This window comes from Silene latifolia, chromosome 10, assembly GCF_048544455.1.
Source record: "Silene latifolia isolate original U9 population chromosome 10, ASM4854445v1, whole genome shotgun sequence".
Taxonomy (NCBI): Eukaryota; Viridiplantae; Streptophyta; class Magnoliopsida; order Caryophyllales; family Caryophyllaceae; genus Silene; species Silene latifolia.
In genome coordinates this window covers 56,725,323-56,733,396 of record NC_133535.1, presented here as the reverse complement: position 1 = coordinate 56,733,396, position 8,074 = coordinate 56,725,323, and the positions used below count along the sequence as shown (strand labels likewise).

The following is an 8,074-nucleotide window of genomic DNA, read 5'->3' as shown; positions in this document are numbered from 1 at the left end:
AGCCTCGTTTTGCCATGAAAATGCAAGATTCTTACTCCTTTCCTACCAAGGGATCAAAATCTCAAAGAATATGCAAAACAAAGAACTAAAGATAAGAAATGACCCAAATAGGCACTAAAAAGCATGGGAACAAGGCTAATTCGGGGGCTAAATATGCGCTAATTATGGTCACATCAAATATCCCCAAACCGAACCTTTGCTCGTCCCGAGTAAAGAGGTGACAAAGACTAGGACCAAAACTAACCTATCCTAATAATAATAGCCGATATGAGATAATTAGCGGGTCTCACTCCGCCCCTTCAACTCACAACAAGACAACCATGAGGTAGGATGCCTTCTTGCAAGGCAAGGTGGGTCTTGCCAAAATGGCGACACATCCAAACATTAAAGCACATAAAATCACATAATGGATGCATCTACAAAAAGAATATCCACTCCCTCATCAAGTGGCGGAAATTATCTACAAGGGAAGCAATTCAAGGGTACACAATCCTTCATAGATGCAATTTGTTCGAACTACTAAGCCTAGAAGGATACCAATAAATCACCTCCAAGTTGTGTCAAGCTAGGGTACCTTTGTCCTCAATCGTTAAATGCTTTTGTCAAGAGTAGACTCCCTATGGTGTTAGAAACACTGGAGGATCGCGGAATTCCCCCTCTTGCCTAGACAAGAAGAAGGGTCGTCCCCTCTCTACCATGCACAAAAATGGATATGATGGATAAAGGGATCAATAGATGTTTGAGTTTCACTTTTGGGAGTTTGCTTTTGTTTTTGTTTTCCCCCCAATTTCATTGGCATTTGACATTTGAGAACACTTTCTTGCCATTTCTTTTTGATTTTTGGCATTTCAATACTTGACAACTTTTTGCATTTCTTTTGAACATTTTCAAAGTCACCCCAATTAGTAACGAGGGTGCCTTGTATTTGAAACTTTAGGAGTTCTATTTTTGCTCCTCTTTTCATTTGATGCATTTTTGCAAACTTTCTTTTCACTTTTCATTTCATTGAACTCAAATTGATTTCTTTTTGTGCCCATTCCCTTTGATGACAAAAATGTGGTAGAACATGGATGATGGATGTATGGGTGCATGGTTTCAAGGGTCACCTTGGAATAAACGGTAGCCAAGGAGTTATCACACCACAAGGTACTCTTGACTAGGCCTTAAACCATGGGTCAAAGGATACTAGCATGACACATCCTAGGGTGTTTAACAAGTATTCTAACAAGCAAAGTCTTAAGAATAAAAAGCATCTACTAGGGCCTATATACACTTGTCAAGCTTCCCAAATAGACGGTTTCACAAAATTTTTCTAACATGCAAACTACATGCCATGATGCAACTAACATATACACATCCTAATGCAAATGATTCTACCAACTAATATGCCATATAAACTAAATGCAATCCTAAGTTCACATTGTTTTTACCGCATCAATCAAAATAAAGCCACATAGTCATTAACATAAAGAGAAAAAAAGGAGATTGGAAAGATCATACCATGCGGTCTTCAATATCCTCATGTCTCGGATGTGGCGTAGTCAATCAAAGTGAACAAGGATAAAACAAACACAATATATACAAGACAATATATACAAAGGAAATGAACTTGTTTTTGGATTTTTCAATTTTCAAATTTTTATGGTTTTTGAAATTTTTAAATTTTTATGGGTTTTTGAATAAGAGTTAAATGTTAGAATTCCCATCCCCACACTAATATGGGCATTGTCCTCAATGGCCAAAATGATGGAAATTATGCAAAGATGATGCATGATTTCTATACTAAATGCAATTCTACACTAAGCTACACTACATGATGCATGGTTTTTGTTATGACGGAGAGGATAATTTAGATTACCTCCCGTTGCGTATGCATTAACTTCCCCAAACCAAATAAGACACTATTGCTAATGTCCAAGGATGGGTATAGTTCATGCACACACTATGCTATGCATGAAACTAGTTTTGTCATTTTGGATTTTACACATGAGAACAATAAAAGAAGAACACCTCAATGGAACCAAGGTGTGAGTCCTTTGATGTTGCTAGGACTAAACCAACCAATGATCAAAATGAAATAAAATATAAAGAGATATAGACAAACCGTGGGAGAGTAGGAATCTCCAAGGCTTGCTAGTCCTCCATCATGCTATCATCATCATCACTTCCCTCATGAGAAGTGGTCACATTGCCACTTTCCTTGGTACTTACTTCTTCACTTTCTCCATCATCTTGTTCATCATCATCTTCACCATCTCTTTCTCCATCTCCTTCTCCATCTCCACTTGCTTCTTCCTCAACATTATCATCAATTTCTTCACCATTTCCAACAACCTCATTGTCTTCCACCACGTCCCTAGATGCACCCGGAAACAAGGCTTCTTTATCCGCCCAACTAGGCAAAGGACAAGATGGATCAAGGAGTCCTTGCCTAGCTAAATGTAGGAGGGGAGGATATTGAGCCAAATATGCATTCTTCCGATCTTCATAAGCTTGCTTGTGCATTGCTTGCATAAGAAGAGTGACATAGTCTTTCCCAATTTCAACTCCTTCCGGTTTGAACTCTTCATACACAAAGGGGTAAGGCGGTATAACAATGGAAGAGGAGGGGGTTTCATGATCACCCTTTTGTTGTTGAATGATGTACTCGGCCTCTTTGGATAGGGGAAGTAGATAGTTGGTCCGGTGGACACTTAGACGACAAATCTTCGCGGGTAAAGTGAATGATCGAGCCTCACTAGTAAGCCATCCACACTTGGTGTCAAGGGGGTTTTGAGCAACCCACTTGAACTTGTTAATCATGGTAGGCATATCAATAAGATGGCCACCTTCCTTTGCCTTGTACTTGCTATCCTTATTGAAATTAGGATCAAAGTGCTTGGCTAGGACCGTGACTAGGCCGCCATTAACAATAACGGTTGTACCCTTCTTCCCACTATCAACATGGAGCCATCTATCAACCAATAGCCTCAAAGAATTGAAAGGCTTGGTATGGATTCTTCCGATATTCAAAGCCGATTCAAGGAGAATAAAATCAAGTCTTGTGAAATGATTGGTGTCTTTCCTAGCAATTATGGTATTTCCCACAACTTTGTGCCATACTCTTATGCCCGGATGATGGACCAAAAGAGCACGACACGCATGAAAATCATCGAATTTCTTCCCGGAGATTGCCTCCCAAAGAGGCTCGGGGTCATACTTTCCATAATGCTTAAGATATCTCGATTCATCGCTAAGACCCAAAATTTCACCTAATTCCTTAAAGGTAATGCGTCTACTAATGTTAGCTAGACGAAACTCAAGATTTTCCCTATCCTCAACTTTGGTGACTTTCAATGAACTTAAGAATTCCAAGACAAGGGAGGGGTATGTCAATTCCTTTGTTTCAAACAATTTCTTCAAACCCATGGCATTGAAAAAGGCTTTTGTTTGTTCAAGAACACCCAATTTCTCCAAGGCATCTTTACATATGAATTTGGTGGATTGAATTAATTTCATAGCAATCTTGACAAATGTATTTCTATGGGTATCGGAAATAAAAGTTACCTCCGGATAATGCAAGAGTTGATTAATTACCGGAGTAGAAGGTGATGCTCCCATAGAAGTTTGTTGTTGTTGTTGCACTTCCAAGTTTGGTGTTGCTACCACCATTGCCAAAGCTTTCTTTGTTTGGAGAGCTTTTTGCCTTTGAGAGAGAGCCTTTGCCTTTGGTGCCTTTGTTGCTCCCTTTGTCCTTGCCATTTGATGAACTAACCAAGAAAAGAATCAAAAATCTTCAATTTGTAGAATGCCCAAATCGATTTGAAGGTGAAAGGCTTTGCCTTTATGAAATCAAAAATCGACTCAAAGGTTGAAGATTTTGTGCTTGGTTTTGATTGTTATTGAAGATGGAGTGATTGATTTGTTGTTTTAAGGATGGTTTGATTTGATTTTGGTGGATTTTGTTCAGGGTTTTTGTTTTTGTGATGGAGAGGATGAGGGTTTTGATGTTGTGGGTAGTGTTTATGAATGAATGAATGAAGGAATGAAGGTGGGAGGGTATTTAAAGAAGTCAAAATTTTCGAAAACGCAGGGGCAATCCGTGCGGATTAGGCCCAATCCGTGCGGATTCTCGCAGCCTTCAAAATTTTCGAAGCTCGCCTAAAGACGGGCGGATTGGGGAATCCGCTCGGATTCTTCGTGATGGGACGGGCGGATTTGCTTCAGACGGACGGATTTGATCCCAGAGAAATTTCTTTGTTTTCTTCTTCTATGCAAAGACGGGCGTCTTCTTCACAAGACGGACGGATTCTATGAGACGGGCGTCTTTCCAGAAATCCGCTCGGATTCTTCAACAGTCAAGAAATTTTCAATTTCAGCTCAGCTCAGGACGGGCGTCTTCTCAGCAGGACGCTCGGATTGTTGAAGACGGGCGGATTCTCAGGAATCCGCTCGGATTCTTCCCTGTTGTACACGGATTCAGTTCCACCCGTGCACAAACGCATTCCCATATCATTCTTCCATTCTTCTTTCAAATCTTGTGTTCTTCATTGTGGGGGCACTACTAAGGCATGAATAGCCTAGGCAATTGCCATCCCCACACTAAGGTAAAGCACTACACATCAATTGAAATCGTTAATCCCTCCCTCACTTCTCTCTTACATGACAATTATTTTGATCAAAGTAAATAAAAATCCAAAAATGACAAAAATGCAATACAAGAATTGAAATGTAAGTTAGGGAGTTAGAAATATTTACAAGTGGTGGTTTAGGGAGGACTCCACCAAAATCTCATTCTTGATGATATGTCAAGGGGGCATGTTCAAGGTGTTGTTGATGTTGCTCAACACCTTGAAAAAGTAATCAAAATCTTGTTCATTATCATGGTAGAGGTCCTCAATAGACCGTGCCCCTTGTTGTTGATCATGATCGATGGCATGCCCAATGTTGGGATTAAAGATCCCTTCAAACTCGTCGTCCCAAAGACCACAAACTTCATTGAGTTGATCATTGAAAATCTCTTGCTTAGATGGAGACAACTCTCCCAATTTTTTCTCTTGGCCAATGAGGCCATCTTCTTCTTCCTTGGTTGATTTTGATGAGCTTTGCAAGCTCTCTTTGTTACAATTCACTTGCTCTTTGAATGGAGCATCTTCATCTTTCTTCTTCCATTGGAGTTCCGATTTCTTCCTTTCATCCTTCCGGCTATAATGATCAATCATGAAACATGGCTCATGCAAACGAGGAGCTCTCATGGTTTTGTCAAGATTAAAAGTTATGCTTTCATCTCCCACTTCTAGAGTGAGCTCTCCGTGTTTCACATCAATCACCGCACCCGCGGTGTGTAGGAAAGGTCTTCCTAAGATGATTGGAATGTTGGAATCTTCCTCCATATCAACAATGACAAAGTCCACCGGGATGAAAAACTTCCCAATTCGCACGGGGACATCTTCCCATATCCCTAATGGTGTCTTCGTCGATCTATCGGCCATTTGGAGTGTGATATTGGTGCATTTAAGCTCTCCCATCCCCAACCTTTTACTCACCGAGTACGGCATGACACTCACACTAGCCCCTAGATCACATAAGGCTTTGTTGATCGTCGTGTCGCCAATGGTACACGGTATTGAGAAGCTTCCCGGATCCTTTAACTTTGGAGGTGAACTCCCTTGAAGTATTGCACTACTCACCTTAGTGAAGGCGATAGTCTCAAGTTTTCGGATCGACTTCTTCTTTGTGAGGATATCTTTCACGTATTTTGCATAGGCCGGTACGTGATTGATTAATTCCGTGAAAGGAATTGAGACTTCTAAGTTCTTCACAATCTCCATGAACTTTCCAAGTTGATCATCAAATTTGGGCTTGGCTTGACGACTTGGAAAAGGAAGTCTAATCACAATGGGCTCCTTCTCTTTGGCCTTGTCTTCATTTTTCTTTGAACTTTCTTCTTTTGATGATTCCCCTTCTTTGGAGTTTTGCACAATTTCTTCCTTCTCACTAGCTTTCACAACTTCATTCTCAACTTGCTCCTTTGGTGCTTCATACCTTGTACCTCTTCTCAAGTGAATGGCACTAACCGTTTCATGTCTAGGGGGATTACTTTGAGGTGGTAATTGCCCCTTTTGTCTTTGTGAGCTTGAAGATGCTAGTTGAGTCAATTGTGTTTCCAACATCTTGGTGTGAGCTAGAATGTTGTTGATGGTGGTGTCTTTTGCTTGGCTATCTTTTTGCATTTGAGTGAAAAATTCTTGTTGATTCTTTTGCATTTGGAGGACCGCTTTTTGGACATCAAAACCTTGGTCATTTTGGTGATTGTATGGATTTTGATTTTGGTAACCTTGGTTTTGATTGTAAAAGGGTCTTTGATTTTGGTTTCTCATGGGTGGTGGAGTGTATGTTGTTTGAGGGTTTTGAACATTTTGGCTTTTGTATGAGAGATTTGGATGGAATTTGGTGTTTTCATTGTAAAAATTTGAATAAGGGGTACCACTTTTGTAAGCTTGGAAAGCATTAACTTGTTCGGTTGTTCCCCTACATTCACTTTGATCATGTCCCAAAGTTCCACAATTCTCACATATCCCACTTGGGATTGATGAGGATGCCGTCATGGCATTGACATGATGCTTTGATGTTTTTGAGTTTTCCTCAAGTCTAGCCATAGCTTGTTCAAACTTCAAGTTGATTGTGTCAATGTGAGCACTAAGTTGAGCACCCAATTGAGTAACGGAGTCCACTTCATGCTTTCCTCCTCTAGTAGCCTTGCGAGGTCTACTATATTGTGAATTATGGACCGCCATTTCCTCAATCTTGTTCCATGTTTGATTGTCATCAACTTCGGTGAACATTCCATTTGATCCCATATTGAGAATGTTCCTTGAATCTTCATATAAACCGTTCCAAAATTGTTGTACCAAAAACCATTCGCTAAGTCCATGGTGAGGACACGAGCGACAAATACCTTTGAACCGCTCCCAAGCTTCATACAAAGATTCTTCATCCCTTTGCTTAAAACCCGTAATTTGAGCTCTTAGCATGTTAGTCTTTTCCGGTGGGTAGAATTTTTTGTAGAAAGCTAGAGCTAACTTCTTCCAAGAATCTATTCCAAGGGTGGCCTTATCAAGGCCCTTCAACCATTGCTTTGCGGTGTCGATTAAGGAAAAAGGAAATAAGACCCATCTAATTTGGTCTTGAGTCACGCCCGTTTGAGAGATAGCATCACAATAGTCGCAAAAGGTTTCCATATGAGAATGAGGGTCTTCACTTGGCATCCCCCCAAATTGGCTCCTCTCAACTAATTGGATGAAGGCGGACTTGGCAATAAAATTTCCGGTTAGATGTTGCGGTGTAGGAGTACCATTTGGTAGATTCTCCTCGGTGGGTATAGAGTGTGACGAGAATTTAGGCATTGTAGGTGGATTTTGTGTGGTATTGTTTAATGGGTTCTCTTCTCCTTCTATTGCGAAAGGATTGACAAACTCACTAGTGGGTTGAACAACTTCACCAACACCTCTCAAATTCCTCCTAACAAGTCTCCTATTATTCGTCAAGGTTCTTTCGATTTCACGGTCAAAAGGTAACAAGTCACCTTGTAACCTTCTAGACATGCAAAATATCAAACAACTCGAAAACAATTAGAACAAACCTTGAGGAGTTTTACTTCCCCAAGGTGAAGAAAGATACAACTAATAACAATAAAAGAAATCTTAAATTAATTAAACACCGTCCCCGGCAACGGCGCCATTTTTGATCGATGCCATTTCGTGTTCACAATTAAGTATATGTGGTCGTTGGTCAATGGTCGATACAAAACACAATTTATACTTCACAAACAACTCTACAATTAGTAAAGAGGCAAGTAAAGGTCGGATCCCAAGGGACGGGTATTGAAATGAGAATTCTATTGTAACTAGTAGTGTCTAGGGGTGTCACAAATTGGGTTGGTGTAGAAGGTCACTAAACTAAAATAACAATGAAAATAAACTAGCAAGATGAATAAAATAAGGGGTGTAAACAATTGATTAAAAGCACTAGGGTGTCATGGGTTCATAGGGGAATCATGGGATATGATCATACAAACATGTTCTCAAATTATAAG

At 40.2% G+C, this 8,074-nt stretch overlaps 1 non-coding gene across 1 annotated transcript; it reads left to right on the top strand.

Annotated features, from left to right (window-relative positions):
* The first annotated feature begins 6,906 nt into the window (after positions 1 to 6,906).
* On the top strand, positions 6,907 to 7,013 carry LOC141610101 (small nucleolar RNA R71). The gene has a single exon (XR_012527995.1). It is a non-coding gene; the product is annotated as a small nucleolar RNA R71 (small nucleolar RNA).
* Positions 7,014 to 8,074: the final 1,061 nt, after the last annotated feature.